An 18,218-nucleotide genomic window follows, 5' to 3' on the forward strand; every position below is an offset into this window, starting at 1 on the left:
ATAGAGAGACCTCATCTCCCAAAATAAAACAAAACAAAACAAAAACAAAAATTTTCAGTGAAAGAAGAAAATATATACAAGTATTACATCAAATACTTTGAGTTAAACTCTTGTAATCATAAATTTGAATTGGAAATATCAGTATGAACTCGTAATTCTTTTCTTTTAGAATGTGGTCATTTCCTAATATGTGCACTGAAAATCCTGGGAGGCATGAAAACACACTAGTAATGATCACTTCTCAGTCCCCAGATTGTGGTCTCTAAATATCATTTTCCCCTAAAGAACTAGTGTTTCTTAACAAAACAGCTGATTTCAGGTCTGGGGCAGCAATTGTAAAAATTGCCTAGAATATGTTGTGTTGGACAAAAAGGAAGCTATCACAGACTGCTGGGATCACATCAAAGGACACAGAAGCCAACTTGAAGCGTTCTTTGTTGTTTGAGATTTTTCTTTTTACTAAGATGGGTGGATTTAACAATAACCAAATAGTGCATGAGGGAAATTTCTTCATAGAAGAATTTCAGCTACTAAATGCAGAAAAATTATAGGAAATCACTATTTTACAATCCCCAATGAAACGATGGATGTAGCCAGTGATCATCAATGAACGATAAATCTGTCAAGTGAAAGATGGATAGGGAACTTCATAAGGAAGAGATTAGGCTGATAGCACCTGAAACCATTTATGAAAATTATCATTTAGAAAATGGAGACTACCAGACCGTATATGCTTTATGATGTGATGAAACAGGAAGTAAGAGCATCACTTGTGAAGTGTTCTTTCCTAAGTAAATAAATCTGAACCTAATTTAGCTAGCTAGACATACATACTGGTTAATAGAAAATACAGGGGATAGAAGAACAAGATAAAAGGCACCACAAGGAAGCAATCAGCTAAATCCAGAATGTAGGACATGCCACTCCAAAATGACCAGATTTTAATAAATTAGTGGCAGGAAAATAAAACAAGGTGCCCTATAGAATAAAAGAGACAAGGAACAGCAATAAAATGCAATGTGTGGCCTTTGCTTGAATCCTGATCTGGACAAAAACCTGAAAAGATGCTTTTGAAACAGAAAAATTTGAATATGAACTGAATATTGAATGACAGTAAGAAACAATGTAATTATTAGACAGTGGTTATATAAAAACAAAATGTCCTTATGAGTTAAAGTTGCACAATGAAGTATTTATAGGTGAAATGACATGTCTGAGATCTACTTTAAAATAATATAGAAAACAAAAAAAGAAAAATAAGGAAATAGATGAAACAAGATTGGCAAAATATTGATAATTGTTGGAGACATAATTGGTGCATGGGTGTTCACTATATATACATATTTTATATATATGTACACATATTATATATATATACTTTTTTGAGATGAAGTCTCACTCTGTTGAACATGGGTGTTCACTATATATATATACACACACACACATACACATATTTTTTTTTGAGACGAAGTCTCACTCTATCACCAGGCTGGAGTGGAGTGCCATGGCATGATCTCGGCTCACTGCAACCTCCACCCCCTGGGTTCAAGCAATTCTCCTGCCTCAGCCTCCAGAGTAGCTGGGATTACAGGCACGTGCCACCATACCCAGCTAATTTTTTTTATTTTTAGTAGAGACAAGTTTTCACTGTGTTTGCCAGGATGGTCTCCATCTCTGGACCTTGTGATCCACCCACCTTGGCCTTCCAAAGTGCTGGGATTACATGTGTGAGCCACTACACCCATATCACTATATTGTTTTTTACTTGTGTATATATGTGAAATTTTCCATAATATGAAGTTTGCAAGGGAAGCAAAATAAACGTAAAATTTCTGTTGCAGGTAAGATAAAATAGAGAAAAGAGATTGGTTTACATTAGAATGTATATGATAGGCCAGATGCAGTGGCTCATGCCTTTAGTCCCAACACTTTGGGAGGCCAAGGTAGGAGGATCACTTGGGTCCAGGAGTTCAAGGCTGCAATGTTTATGATAAATTGCAGGGTAGTCACTGAGAGAATAAAAACAGAACATAAAACTTCCAAACCAACAAAGTGGAAAAACAGAAACGAGAGAAAAATCTTTATCTATTCAAGACAGTCCAAAAAAGAACAAGGTATAAACAACAGGAAAAAAATAAATAAACAAGAAAATAAGATGTAGTCATAAATTCATATATAGGTAATCATAATAAATTTGAATTAATTAAACTTTCCTGTTAAAAGGCAAGGATATAACGGCATGCTGTAAATGTGATACTCAAAGGGAAATTTATAACAGTAAATGCCTACATCAAAAAAGAGAGATTTCAAATCAATAACCTAACTTTATACCTTAAGGAATTAGAAAAAGAAGAGCAAATTAAACAGAAAGCTAGTAGAAAGAAGGAAATAATAAAAATGAAAGATTAGCATGGAGAAAAATGAGATAGCAAATAGAAAAACAATAGAGAAAATCAACAAAACCAAAAGTTGATCTTTGAAAAAAAAATATCAACAAAATTAACAAAGCTTTAGCTAGACTAAGGAAAAAAGAAAAAATGCCAAAAACTAAAACCACAAATGAAAGCGAGGACACTACTACCAACCTTATGGAAATAAAAATGATTGTAGGAGAACAGTACAGCAATATATTAGGTAACCCAGATGAAATGTACAAATTCCTAGAAACACACAAATTACCAAAACCGGTTTGAGAAGAAATAAAAAATCTGAACATAAATCTTACAAGTAAAGAGATTGCACTTGTACTAAAACATTTCCCAACAACAAAAGTCCAGGATCGGCCAGGCATGGTGGCTCATGCCTGTAATCCCAGCACTTTGGGAGGCTGAGGTGGGCAGATTGTCTGAGGTCAGGAGTTCGAGACCAACCTGGCCAATACAATGAAACCCCGTCTCAACTAAATACAAAAAATAGCCAGGTGTGGTGGTGCGTGCCTGTAGTCCCAGCTACTTGGGAGGCTGAGGCAGGAGAATCTCTTGAACCTGGGAGGCAGAGGTTGCAGTGAGCCAAGATCTTGCCACTGCACACCAGCCTGGGCGACAAGAGTGAAACTCTGTTTCCAAAAAATGAAAAAAAGAAGGAAAAAAGTACATAAACATCTTTCAGTATTCAGAGGGGGGAAAAAAACAGAAGGCTTTAAGGCAAAAATAAATAAATAAAATAACTCGAGACAAAGTAAGTCACAATGTAATGATCAACAAATATTTTTTGAGTGCCTACTGCATGCCAGGCACTGTTCTAGGCAGTCCCACTATGAGACAGAGTAATCATGTTATCTGGAAGTTATGGCAGTTTTGTGTCTTCTGTCCCAGTGTTATAGCCTTCATTCATTTTTCCTGGCCCTACTATACTTTAACGTTGAATAGAATGGTGAAAGTAAGTGTCCTTGGCTTGTTACTGACCTTAACATTTTAACATTTACTAAAGTCTTCACTGTGGGGAATTTTAAAAAATACATCTTTTATGGTTGAGCATGGTGGCCCATGCCAGTAATCTCAGCACTCTGGGAGGCCAAGGCAGGTGGATGACCTGAGGTCAGGAGTTCAAGACCAGCCTGGGCAACATGGTGAAATCCCATCTGCACTAAAAATACAAAAGTTAGCTGGGTGTAGGGGCACACACTTGTAATTCCCAGCTACTCGGGAGGCTGAGGCAGGAGAATCTCTTGAACCCAGGAGGCAGAGGTTGCAGTGAGCCAAGATTGTGCCACTCCACTCCAGCCCGGGTGACAGAGTGAGACTCCGTCTCATAAAATAAACAAACAAATAAATAACAAAAAGACATCCTTTATTAGGTTAAAAGAGTTTCTTTATATTCTTAATTTGTTTAGTTTTTTAATCATAAATAGAGGATGAATTTCATCAAACACCTGTTCTGTATTTATTGAGATGATCCTATGGTTTTTCTCCTTTTATCTGTTAATGTGAAAAATTACATTACTTAATTTTCTAATCTATTCTAGTGTACTCTAATCCAATTTGGCCATGATGTATTATCTTGGATTCAGTTTACTGATATTTTGTTTATGGAAAAGATTGTCCTATATTTTCCTTCTTCAAACAGTCTTTGGTTGGGATAACAAGCAGATTAAGCCAACTTCATAAAAATTATTAGGGAGTATTGGTAATTTTTCTACTTGCTGGAACAGTTTGTATTTGAAAGCATTCATTCTTTAAATGTTTCGTAAAACTTTTCTGTTTAAAAAAAAAAAAAGTCTAGTCCTGCTGTTTTTTTGATATGAAGATTTTTAATCACCAATTCAATTTTTTAAATGGTTAAAACATTATTTACATTTAAAATATCTTAAATGTAAAATTTGTGCAATTTGATTTACATTTTCAAAATTATTGGCAGAAGGTTGCATCATATTATCACATTTTTAAAATTGATTCTTCATCTGAAGTCATGTTTCCTTTCTTTCTTTTTTTTTTTTAGATGGAGTTTTGCTCTTGTTGCCTAGGCTGGAGTGCAATGGCACAATCTCGGCTCACTGCAACCTCCGCCTCCCGGGTTCAAGCAATTCTCCTTCCTCAGCCTCCCGAGTACCTGGGATTACAGGCATGCGTCACCATGCCCGGCTAATTTTGTATTTTTAGGAGAGATGGGGTTTCTCCATGTTAGTCAGGCTGGTCTTGAACTCCCGACCTCAGGTGATCTGCCCGCCTCGGCCTCCCAAAGTGCTGGGATTACAGGTGTGAGCCACCGCGCCCGGCCAATTTCCTTTCAGTTCTGCTATACTTTATGGGTCCCATCTCTGTTTCCTAATTAGTCTTGCCAAAAGTTTGCCTGTTTTATTAGTTTTTTCAAAAAAACAAAATTTGACTCTGTTCATCATGTCTATTTTACGATTGCTGTCTGTTTCATTTATTTCCGCTCTTACCTGTAAATTTTCTTTTCTCTACTGTTTAGGATTTACTCAGCTGTTCTCTTGCTAACTTCTCATGTTAAATGTTTGGCTTATTGATTTTCAGCCTCTTTCTCCTGTAGCATAAGCCTCTTGTATGTTCTGATACGTGGAATTTTCATTATTGTTCGCTTCTAAGCATATTCTAAAACCTGTTATGCTTTCTTTGTTTACTCATGAATTATTTAAAAGTTTTTTCTATTTCTATGGTTTTTGTTATTTATTTCTTATTGAAGTACACGGTGGTCTGAAAATATTGTTTGTTCAATCCATTCTTTTGGCATTAACAAAAGACCGCTTTTTGGCAAGATAAACGGTCAATTTTCATAAATGTTCCAGACGTGCTTGAAAATAATGTAATGTCTGCAGTTACTTGGTGAAATGTTCTGGAAATTCCCATTAAGTAGAATTTGTAATTCCGTAATTCTCATCTCATATCTTTTCTACACTCACTGACTTTTTTTTTCCTACTTTCTCCTTCTGAATTACTCAGTGAGGTATGTTAGACAAGACAGAACTATCCAGACTCACAGTAAGAAACCAATCAGTGAAATCCAGAAGGTAGAATATTCTATCGGACAGTAGCTTAATTCCTTCAATTCGTGATATGAAAATAGGGACTGTTCTAAATTAAAAGAGATTTGTGGATGTAAGCAGATTGGGTCCTGAACCCTAACACAGAAAAACCAGGTATAGAGGACATTTGGAGGATAATTGGTTTGGGCTCTCTAAAGCCTAGCGTGCACCTTGCCCAAGTCTGAGGACACCCAAATGTCCTCCCTTTGCAGATGGCCAGTGCTTTGGTCCTGCCAGAGGAGGGCTGACATCCTCATCTACCTGTTCCAAAGATAATAAAAGCACCATTTCCTGTGATAACAGATGTCAATCCCCAACACCCAGAAGATGTAAATGGTAGACACTTGAAAATATCATTTTGAGTGACTTACCAGGGGACTTTAAAGGCAGACTGTGTGGCTAGTCTTGCTGGAAAGACATTCTGAAGTCTGTGATGATGGAGTAGCCTCTGCCCCATCTCCAACACCCGCTCTGTGGCCCCATGGGTCTATCAACTCTACTACACAGCTAACTCCCATGAGCAGGGACTTTGTCTCATTTCTCTGGGTCTCCCCAGCAACTAGCATGGCTTGTTGGATAAACAAGAATTAGCTGGCCATCGAGCCGCCATCTCCATCTTGGCACAGCCTCCGTAGGTTCTGTTTGCAAAATTCTGAGCCCAGACCCTTTTATCTCCTTCATCTCCTTTCAGAAAAGGATGCTCGAGCCTGTCACGAATGAAAAACTTATTACCGGCATGTGCAGCCCAGACAGATGGGAGGGAGGCGGACGCAGAGATTGTTGTGGCCAAACTATTTACTGTGTCTGGACAGGACAATTTCAGAATCTGGAAATTCCCCGGCTGCGGAGAGGCAAAGGCTCTTTTCTCTCGCCAGTTTTCCGAGCAATGGCCAGTGAACTGAATTTAATTTAGGATGTGAGGCTATGCTACGCCCTCACAAGGACCACTGTTCAGGGGAGCTGGGCGGCCCCTCGGTTTGCAGAGAATCCATGGCTGGATTAATGAGTCAAACTCAGCAGTGTATAATGTCCCTAATGTGACTGAATTTTCTCTAAACTCCACTAAAGGTATCCCAAGAAGATAACTGGGCAAGTGCATGAAAACATGTGTTTAAGGATATTCATCGCAGCCTGTTTGTAATTTCAAAACACTGAAAACCATACATTTAGATCCATTAACTTTTGATTATATACATGAATAATGGCACAGCCACGCAGTGGATTACTCTACACAATTTTTTTCTTTTTTTTTTTTTTTTTTTTTTTTGAGACGGAGTCTCGCTCTGCCGCCCAGGCTGGAGTGCAGTGGCCGGATCTCAGCTCACTGCAAGCTCCGCCTCCCGGGTTCACGCCATTCTCCTGCCTCAGCCTCCCAAGTAGCTGGGACTACAGGCGCCCACCACATCGCCCAGCTAGTTTTTTGTATTTTTTAGTAGAGACAGGGGTTTCACCGTGTTTGCCAGCATGGTCTCGATCTCCTGACCTCGTGATCTGCCCGTCTCGGCCTCCCAAAGTGCTGGGATTACAGGCTTGAGCTACCGCGACCGGCCTACTCTACACTATTAAAGGGACAATGGAGATCTATATTTCTTTCTTTCTTCCTTCCTTCCTTCCTTCCTTCCTTTTTCTTTCTTTCTTTTTTCTTTTTTGAGATAGAGTCTTGCTCTGTCACCCAGGCTGGAGTACAGTGGCACGGTCTCAGCTCACTGAAACCTCCACCTCCCAGGTTCAAGCGATTATCCTGTCTCAGCCTCCCAAGTAGCTGGGACTACAGGTGTGCCCATGCCCAGCTAATTTTTGTATTTTTAACAGAGATGGGGTTTCATCATGTTGGCCAGGCTGGTCTCAAACTCTTGACCTCAGGTGATCCACCTGCCCCCTCGGCCACTCAAAGCACTGGGGTTACAGGCATGAGCCACTGTGCCAGGCAAGATCTATATTTCTTGACATGGAGATAGGTGGATACACCTATACCCACACCCACATGCCGATCTAATATACACATAGTCATCTGTGCACATATTTGCAAAAAAATAAAAAAGAGGTCTAGAAGGTCATTCACCACACTGCACCATAGTTTATCACTGGGTAGTGGGAATTAGAATGACGTTTATCTTCTTTGGACTTAATGGAGTATGGAGTGTTTAATTTTTTTTTTTTTTTTTTTTTTTTTGAGACGGAGTCTCGCTCTGTCGCCCAGGCTGGAGTGCAGTGGCCAGATCTCAGCCCACTGCAAGCTCTGCCTTCCGGGTTTACGCCATTCTCCTGCCTCAGCCTCTGAGTAGCTGGGACTACAGGCACCCACCACCATGCCCAGCTTGTGTGACAGAGTGAGATCCTGTCTCAAAAATAAATAAATAAATTTTTAGAAGACTAATTTGGGCTGATAGTGGTATAAACCTCATAGGGCTACTGTGAGATTGTATGAGGTGATACAGGTGCAGAAAGCACTTAGAACAATGCCTGGTGTAAAGCAAGCCCTCAATAAATGTTTCTACTTGACTCTTGCTTAAAATTTACAGTCAGCTGCACCATCGATTATTTGGATTTAACTATAGGATATATTTTACTAGCTTCTTTCTTACCATTGTTATTACACTTCGTTTTGTTTGTTCTCAGTTTCACTGAGAAAACTGATATCATAATTGACAAAAAAATGAATATATTGAAGGTATACAACATGATGATTTGATATATGACACAACGATATATGTATATATTGTGAAATGATTATCATAACCAAGCTAATTAACATATCCATTACCTCACATAGTTACGTGTGGGTGTGCTTTAGATTCCACATATAAGTGAGACATACAATATTTCTTTGCATGTCTGGCTTATTTCTCTTAGCATTGTGTTCTCTGGGTTCATCCATGTTGTCACAAATGGCAAGATGTCCTTTTTTATGGCTGAATAATATTCCAATGTGTATATATTTCCCGTTTTCTTTAGCCATCCGTCAGTGGACATTTATGTTGCTCCCATATCTTGGCTATTGTGAATAATGCTGCAATGAACATGACAGAGCAGATTTCTCTTTAAGATACTGACTTTATTTTATCTGGATATACATCCAGAAGTGGGATTCTTGGATGAAATGGTAGCACTGTTTTTAATTGTTTAAGGAACCTTCATACTGTTTCCTATAATGGCTGTACCAATTTATATTCCCACCAACAGTGTCCAGGGTTCCCTTGTCTTCCTCCACATCTTAGCCAACACTATCTCTATCTTTTTCAAAAGAACCATTCTAACAGATGTTAGTTGTTAGCTCACGTGGTGTTGATTTGCATTTGCCTGATGATTAGTGATGCTGAGCACATTTTCACATACTTGCTGTGTTCTTTGGAAAAAATGTCTATTATTATTTCTTTGCTCATTTTAAAATCAGGTTATTTATTTTTTGGCTATTGGCTTGTATGAGTTCCTCATATATTTTGGATGTTAGCCCTTTATCAGATATATGATTTGCAAATATTTTCTCCTATTTCATAAGTTATCTTTTCATTTTATTGATTGTTTGCTGTGCAGAAGTTTTCTAGCTTGATGTAATCCTACTTGTTTATTTTACTTTTGTTGCCTATGCTTTTGGTGTCATACATGAAAAATCATTGCCAACACCAATGTCAAGGAGCTTTTTCCCTTTGTTTTCTTCTAAGAGTTTTACAGTTTCAGTTCTTACATTTAAGTCTTTTATTGATTTTGAGTTAATTTTTGTGTGTGTGGTGTATGATACGCGTCCAATTTCATTGTTTTCCATGTGGATATCCAGTTTCCCCAACACATTTATTGAAGATACTACTCTTCCCCCATTGTGTATTCTTGGCATCTTTGTAGAAGATTAGTTGACAGTATAAGCATGGGTTGATTTCAGGGTTCTCTATTCTATTTCATTAGTTTATGTGTCTTTTTATACCAGTACCATGCTACTTTGATTACTGTAGCTTTGTGATATAGTTTGAAAGCAGGATTGTGATGCGTCCAGCTTTGTTATTCTTTCTCAAGATTGCTTGGGTATTCAAGACCTTTTTTGATTCCATGCAAATGTTAGGATTTTTCTTTTCTATTTCTGTGAAGAATTCCATTGGATTTTTTCTTTTACCTTTATTTATTTGTTTGTTTGTTTGTTTGTTTTTGCCAGAGGCCTCCACTTAAAGAGGAGCAATTGAAATTTTGATAGAGATTGTACTGAATCTATAGATTGCCTTGGGTAGTATGGACATCTTAACAATATTAATTCAGGTCAGGCACGGTAGCTCACGCCTATAATCCCAGCACTTTGGGAGGCCCAGGCTGGCAGATCACCTGAGGTCAGGAGTTCAAGACCAGCCTGGCCAACATGGTGAAACCCCATCTCTACTAAAAATACAAAAATTAGCCAGGCATGGTGGCGGGCACTTGTAATCCCAGCTCCTCAGGAGGCTGAGGCAGGAGAATCACTTGAACCTGGGAGGCGGAGGTTGCAGCAAGCTGAGATTGGCATGGGCAACAGAGCAAGACTCCATCAAAAAAAAAAAAAAATTGCTGAATAATGAACCAAAATGGCATCACCAGAATGTATTGCTCTCCTGTCCCCTGAATACTCCCCACCACCCTCATTCTCAGTCTTCTAATAGTTGGTTATCTTAAGTGCTTACCTTTTATGGCCACTGAATTGTCAACAAATAGCTGCCAATCTCAGGCCTTTCTGGATGCCTAAAATCCAGCATCATCTATAACATAGATTTGCTGAAAGAGGAACAGTGTTCACAAACTCCTAGGTGAATATAATCGTGCCACTGCACTCCAGCCTGGCGATAGAGTGAGACTCCATCTCGAAAAAAAAAAGGGGGATTGAGTAAATTAACAAATGAAGAACACAGAGAATGATACCCAGTACGTAATAGGCCTTCCATATGCATCAGCTGTTAATACTGTGACGTTCCAGGGCCTTTAGACGTTTTTATATCTTATGAGGCAAAGAAACAAAAAACCCAATAGTTCTGTAGAAATTACCTCGTTGACGTAGTTACCAGATTTCCATGAACAGAGGGAAGAATTCCGTAGTGATATGACTCAAACCCAAGGCTGTCGACAAAGGCAGTCCCAAGGGTTCTGAGATGACCCACACAGAAGGTCTTGAGATAAGCATCTATAAATAGACCTCGGGGCCGGGCACAGTGGCTCACGCCTGTAATCCCAGCACTTTGGGAGGCCGAGACGGGTGGATCACGAGGTCAGGAGATCGAGACCATCCTGGCTAACACGGTGAAACCCCATCTCTACTAAAAAAAAAAAAATACAAAAATTAGCCGGGCGTGGTGGTGGGCGCCTGCAGTTCCAGCTATACGGGAGGCTGAGGCAGGAAAATGGCATGAACCTGGGAGGCGGAGCTTGCAGTGAGTGGAGATCGCGCCACTGCACTCCAGCCTGGGCAACAGACAGAGACTCCGTCTCAATAAATAAATAAATAAATAAATAAATAAATAAATAAATAAACAAACCTCGGAATGGCCCATCAGGGTCACAGGCAAGAATCCTGAATCATTATGCAGCATCAAACGGCTGAGTAGAGACCCTCAAAAGTGGTTTGAAATGACTGAATTATTCCCTTAGTGAGTAAGTAGTTTTTACCCCCAGGAAGACTTGAATTATGTACAGAAATGTAAAAAGAACAAAATCCTAATTATTTATTTATTTATTTATTTATTTATTTGAGACGGAGTCTCGCTCTGTCACGGAGTCTGGAGTGCAGTAACTCGATCTTAGCTCACTGCAACCTCTGCCTCCCAGGTTCAAGTGATTCTCCTGCCTCAGCCTCCCAAGTAGCTGGGATTACAGGTGCCTGCCACCACACCCGGCTAATTTTTGTATTTTCAGTAGAGATGGGGTTTCACCACGTTGGCTAGGCTGGTCTCAAACTCCTGACCTCAGGTGATCTGCCCACCTCGGCCTCCCAAAGTGCTGGGATTACAGGCGTAAGCCATGGCACCCAGCCATCTTTTATATTAAGGTAGTTTTTCTATTTTATATTCTTATGATATTTAAGAGAACTCAGTCTATTAAAATAATAGATTACAATTTTAAATGTGTAACTGAGTAAATGAGTACAATTTTAAATGTGTAACTGAGTAAATGATCTGGACTTGGGATTTGGTCTTTTACACATAGTACTGGAACTAGCCAGTCAGACTTCAAGTTCATATTTATATGCTAAACGTATTCAATTTATAAGAATTGTTTCAGTGCTTAAGAAGGTTTGTCAACCAATTATACTTAGGAAGTTAAGCAAATATATTATATGTGATGAATAATGCAATATGAAAAGTTTAAAGGAGTTTAAGTTCATAAATGAGACCAAAATTAATCGGAGCCTTCTTAGAAGTGATTGCTAAATTTGCTAGATCTATAATTAAAAAATAAATTATTTTAGCTGAAATTAAAAGTGTAAGGACAAACTAGGTTTTTCCTTTTATTTATAACTTTAATAAAATTGAATATTAATTTTTTAAACTTAAGAAAACCCCTGGATAATCGTTTCTGCACACAAAATCTATCTTTCAGGGCATCCAAAAAATTCACATTAATGAATTTTTTGAATTAATGAATTCATTAATTAATTCATTAATGAATTAATTAAGAACAGGTTGAGACAGTCCTGTTACCTCTTATTTCTGTTCATGTGGGGTCAAGAATAGGACAAGTTCGGGCCGGGCATGGTGGCTCACGCCTGTAATCCCAGCACTTTGGGAGGTCCAGGTGGGTGGATCACGAGGTTAGGAGATTGAGACCATCCTGGCTAACAAGATGAAACGCCGTCTCTACTAAAATACAAAAAATTAGCCGGGCATGGTGGTGCGCGCCTGTAGTCCCAGTTACTCAGGAGGTTGAAGCAGGGGATTCTCTTGAAACCAGGAGGCAGAGATTGCGGTGAGCCAAGATCGCTCCACTGCAATCCAGCCTGGCAACAGAGCGAGACTCCATCAAAAAAAAAAAAAAAAAAAAGGAATAGGACAAGTTCTCAGTAGGCCCCTGGACTAACCACCCAGTACCCTTAAATTCACACAGGAACTGGCCTTTGGTCATAACTCTTCCAATTCTACACACCATTCAGTAGCTGCAGGTCACACAGGACCCGAGGGACAGAGAATCCCCAGCCCAAATGGGTTGAGGTTGTGGCACACAGTGTCCTCCAGAGGGATGTCTTATCTCCGTGTGAGAGTCACTGGGGCTCCAACCTGTCCCAGAGTCTGAGGCTGGAGTGTAGCAGGGTTCCCCCATGGCTCAGAACATGAATATCAGGATGCGGTTCCCTTAGGCGGCATCCTTATTGGCACCCCCGACAGGTGACGCCCACCCTGGACAGCCGGACTTCCCAGGTGAATGACAGACCTCCTTGCCTCTCCAGGCGGTGGGGGATACATCACAAATTGGAGTCATACACACAACACTAGAGAAACGGAAGAAAGATGATGCATTTTGGTGGTGACCAAGGTGGGGGCAGTCTCCCAGAGCCGGGGACTCCCGAAATTGGGTTTGGTTCTAAACTAACTACATAATCAGACTGATGCATTCTTCTGTTGACTGACTCTGCCTCACCAAGAACTCCACACCCCTGGAAAATCCCTTCCGGGATTGTCTGGGAGGCCCAGGTTTGTCCCTGGGCACAGGATCTGGGGTGCTTAGCTGGGCCCAGCACTTTCTCGGGGCTTCTTTGCTGGGTGTGTGCTTTGGAAGCAGAGCTCAATGAACCCACTAGAAGGCTCCTTTCTCATTTAACCTCTTGAAGTTTCTCTCCCAAAACAATTCCAGAACTGCTGTGTCACAACAGGAACAGGAACCTCATAGGCCATCTCCTATCAGCAAGCTTTTGATATTGTCACTCCCCCTCAGGGGCCCCCTTAAGACCCCAGGGAAGGGGATGAGGAGGAAAAGGCAAAGGTGAGGGGATGCACAGTGAGGGCCCTCCTCCTCCCACCAGGGCGGCAGGCTCCAGGTGACATCGGTCCCCGCTATGAACAGGGATGGGCACCGCACTGGGGCCAGAATGCTGGGGAGGGCAGGCGGTCAGCAGCACGGGTCAGTGGCCAGCCTTCTCCAGCCATATGCCAGCCCTCTGCTCCAGGGCAAGAGTCCACACAGTTCAGCAGAACTGGCAGAATGAGGCTGGGCGCGGTGGTTCACGCCTGTAATTCCAGCACTTTGGGAGGCTGAGGCGGGCAGATCACTTGAGGTCAGGAGTTCGAGACCAGTCTGGCCAACATGGCGAAACACTGTCTCTACCAAAAATACAAAAATTAGCCAGGCATGGTGGCAGTCACCTGTAATCCCAGCTACTCAGGAGGCTGAAGCAGGAGAACTGCTTCAACCCAGGAGGCGGAGTTGCAGTGAGTGCCATTGTACTCCAGCCAGGGCGACAAGAGCAAAACGCCATAAAAAAAAAAAAAAAAAAAAAAAAAAAAAAAAGAAACAAAAAAAAGAACTGGCTGAATGGAAGCCAAGAGAGACCAGCCTCCCAGCACCACTCTGTCAGGGTGCCCTAACCTTTCCTTAAAGCAAAAAAGAATCTGGAGAAACTAGCCATTCTCCCTAAACCACTGAAATGTAGTTGGAAGAAAAAAAAAATCCTGCTTCCCAGCAAAACAGGAAGAGCAGGAAGAGAACAAGTTGGCACAGAGCTGAGAGATGAAAGACATCACATCAGAGTTTTGCATCTCTTCTCATCTGCTTCGCATTCACTGGAAAGAGGTGTCCAGGCGAGGGGCCCACGGGAGCCAGAAGCGCCCCTGGATTTTATCTGCAATTGCCCAGGTGTCAGTTTTCCCACCGTGGTCTTGGCCACCCCTCGTCAGTCCCGCAGACCTTGCTGGGGGCCCCTGGCCTGACAAGCCAGACTGCTGTGGAAGACACAAACGCTCTTCTTTCAATCATTGTATTTCCAAGTGTCTTTGTAGAGAAGCCCTAAGTAACTAGCAGACTAGAGGGCAATGGCTCCCTCTGTCTTGTGCACCTGTCTGTGAGACGGTATCCAGGTGTGGAGTTTCCAGCTCTTTCCATTTTAATGTACAGCCTGTTGCCTCTCTGAATATACATCGAGGAGGCTGCATTGTAGCAGACTGGAAATGCATCTGCCTCTTGGCCCTCGGAATCTCACCCAGGGCTCAGCCTCTGCATCCAGCTTGTTGTGCCAGGCCCCTTCGCCTCTGCAGTGAGTTGTCACCGGGGGCCTCCTCCCTGTACTTGGATCAAGGCCCAGGCTCTCCTCCATGGCCTGCAGGGCCCTGCCTCCCTCGCTGACCTCACTCTCTGTGTCCACTCGGCTCCAGCCCCGCTGGCTTCCTTCTGTCCCTCAGATATGCCAGGTGTGTCCCTGCCTCAGGGCCTTTTGCTAGGAAAGCTCCTCTCCCAGATCTATGCAGCCGCCTCCTTTCCCTGGTGTGGGTCTCATCTCAGATGTGGCTGCTCTACAGGCCGGCCCTAGCCACCCTGCTGAGCACCGCACCCATGTGCCCTGTTCCTCTCCACTGTGCAACCCTATTCAGCCTCTTCACAACACGTATCTGACTTGAAATCATCTTTCCTTGTGTGTTTTTGTCTGTCTGCTGCCCCCATAAGAATCCAAGACTCTTGAGGGCGGGGACTCTGTCCGTCTTGTTCTCTGCCATGTCCCCAGCTCCTAGAATAGTACAAGCATATGACTGAAGCCCAGTAAATATTACTTGACTGGCTACCTAGTGTCAGGCCCTGTCCAGTAAACCGGAGGCACAGGGGGCCCTGCCCTCAGGAAGCTCATGCTTTGCAGGGAGGTGGCAAGTCACCAGGAAGAACTCTCCTGTGTTCTTGACACTCTATACATGCCCAAATGGGGCAAAGGAAGGCCGTTCTCCCAGTTCTACCTGAGAGGGCCAGATATGGCTTCATACAGGAGACCCCAGAACTGAGTTTTGAAAGATGTATAGGTGCATCCCGGGTGAAGGTACAAAGGTGTGGAAAAGTGGGGACCATCCGGGAAGAGCAGGTGGTTCAAAGACATCCAAGGAAGAAGGTGTGCAGGTTGAGGGTACAGGGCGTAGGGACATGGGGAAGAGCCGCTCTGCCACGAGAAAGAGAGCTCAGGCTTCTTCTAGAGACAGCAAGAGCCACTGAGAGGTTTTTTTCACTGTTGATATTTTGGCTCCTTCAATGTTGAAACATCTTAAACAGAGGAATGACTTGGTCAGAACTGCACTTCCAAATAATCCCTTTGCCAAAATTGGCGTTTCCCGTGTCCCTTGCCCAATCATGACCGTATTCGGGCATATTTCCAACGACTCTGCCGCCCTCTTTCTAAAAATAGCGAGCCTGTCTTCAGAGGCACAGAATTTCACAGCGCAACGTTTCAGAAGGAACTCTACATGTTTCTATTCTTTGGAGCTCACACTGTCCCCTGAACTCTCGTCTCTGGCTTCTTTGTCCACAGCTTCCTAGGTCAAATAGCATCACGTGGCTGGTCTCGTTGGACAGCAGGAAGAGATAAGGGAAGGGCATTAAATGGAAGAATGAAAGTTTCATTCATCTCTGAGTCTTCCACATTTGGTAGAAAGTCAGTATCCTCAATAATAAAATGGAATAATAACAGCATCCACCTCGTAGGATCCTTTTGAGATCAAATTATTAATACCTTTTCTCTGATCAGGTAGAGATAGAAAAGAAGAAAAAATAAATAAAATAAATTATTAATACTGAATGTAAAGCTCTCAGAAGAGTCCTTGAAACATAATGAGTTCTTTTTTTTTTTTTTTTTTTTTTTTTTTTGAGACAGAGTTTCACTCTTGCTGCCCAGGCTAGAGTGCAATGGCATGGTCTCGGCTCACTGCAACCTCCACCTCCCAGGTTCGAGAGAGTCTCCTGTGTCAGCCTCCCGAATAGCTGGGATTACAGGTGCCCACGACCATACCCAGCTAATTTTTCTATTTTGTTTTAGTAGAGATGGGGTTTCACCACGTTGGCCAGGCTTGGTCTCAAACTCCTGACCTCAAATGATCCTCCTGCCTCGGCCTCCCAAAGTGGTGGGATTACAGGAATGAGCCCTATACGGAGTTCTATACAAAGTGTTAGCTGTTGCTACTTTTGGCCAATATAGCTTCAATTTCTAGAAGTGGTCCAATATACTTTCAGTGGAAGAAAAACATGTAAGTGTATACGTTGTGTGTGTGTGTCGTGGGGATGGGGGTGTGATGGTCATCCCTCTTGAGGTATAACCTGGCTCAGGGCATAGATAAACATACACTTCCACCATTGCAGACTTGTTGTGTGCCCAACACAGTTGCAGATGCTGATATATATCATATGTTGTTATCCTTACGATAATCCTACAAGATAGGAATGATTATCTCCATTTTACAGATGAAGAACACTGAGGCTCAGAGAGGTTGATGATGAAAAGTTGCACCGCTGAAATTCATCCGTGTGCACATCCACCTGTCCGTGCATCTCAGTTCCTCCAGGGCAGGAATCCCATCTTTTCTACTTCGCATTCCCAGAGTCCATTGCAGGGAGGGGGAGAGACGCAGAGAGCGGTTGCTGGGCCTGAATCCCTATACATGCTATATGGTCAAAATTACTCTTAACAGTCCCTTCAACGGCACATCCAACAAATATTACTTGGAAATATATATATATGTGAATTAGATACATACTGTGTGCAGGGCTCTGTGCTAGCACTGGAGAGAAAATGGGAACCAGATGGGCAAAGTCCCTGCCGCTGTGGATCCTGGCGTCTAGTGAGGGAGTCAGGCACTAAATAAATGGTTCACATTAAACAAACCATTCCTATAATGCCAGATAGTGTTAAGGACCAGGGGATAAAAAATAGACATTGTAAACCAAAAAGTGTCTGAGATAGGCCTCGATCAATCGAGAAGTTTATTTTGCCAAGGTCAGGGACATGTCCGGAAGACAGTGAATTCAGGTGCCGAGTTTGCATTTTCCTTTCCCATCTACAGGAAGAGAGGGTGGTGGGTAGGAGTTGCGGCTCCTTTACATAAGGTTATCAGAGGAAATCTTTCTGAAGAGGTGACATCTGAGCAGAGATTAAAAGAACTGAAGAAGCCACCATGCCTCCCCTGGGAGAAGATGGGACTGTTCCAGGCAGAGGGAACAGCAAGGACCAAGGGCCTGGGGTGGGAGCAGCTTGGAGTTTACAGAGCCTATAAAGTACCATACTCACCTGCTGTGCCTCAACCCTCCACAGTAATATCTGTTCCCTGCTCAGATCCCCAGGGGTCCCTGTTCTATGTACCCCCAAGCCCACCCATGTGCCTTTCCTCTAGCAGCCAGCATCTATAGCTCTCCTTCCAAAGGCCATCCCCAGGGTACTGAAGCCACTTTACACAGAGAGGCAGAAAGCAGCATGCGTCTGGGGGATCAACATTCCCCCCACCCTTGCCCTGCAGCCTGTAACCAGGATCTGGTGGGTGGGGGCAAACATTGAGGAATAACTTACTTTCCAGATCCCCTGAGGGGTGAGGCTGGGGCCACCCACTGCGGGACTGTAGCTCGACGCCTTGCTCTCTGCTTGCTTCCTTCCCTTTCCTATCTTGCTTCACTCATTCCCTTAGCAATCTCCCCTGGGGGCAGTTCCTTAATAAGTCACTTACATGTGACTAAGACAATCACATAATGGGTTGAGTTGCAGCAATGTGCAGTGTATAGCGATAAGGACATCTGCAGAATATCATTTTACATTTTCTAAATGATGGAGACAAGTGCAGAG

Source organism: Rhinopithecus roxellana, chromosome 13 (assembly GCF_007565055.1).
Source record: "Rhinopithecus roxellana isolate Shanxi Qingling chromosome 13, ASM756505v1, whole genome shotgun sequence".
In the NCBI taxonomy this organism is placed as follows: Eukaryota; Metazoa; Chordata; class Mammalia; order Primates; family Cercopithecidae; genus Rhinopithecus; species Rhinopithecus roxellana.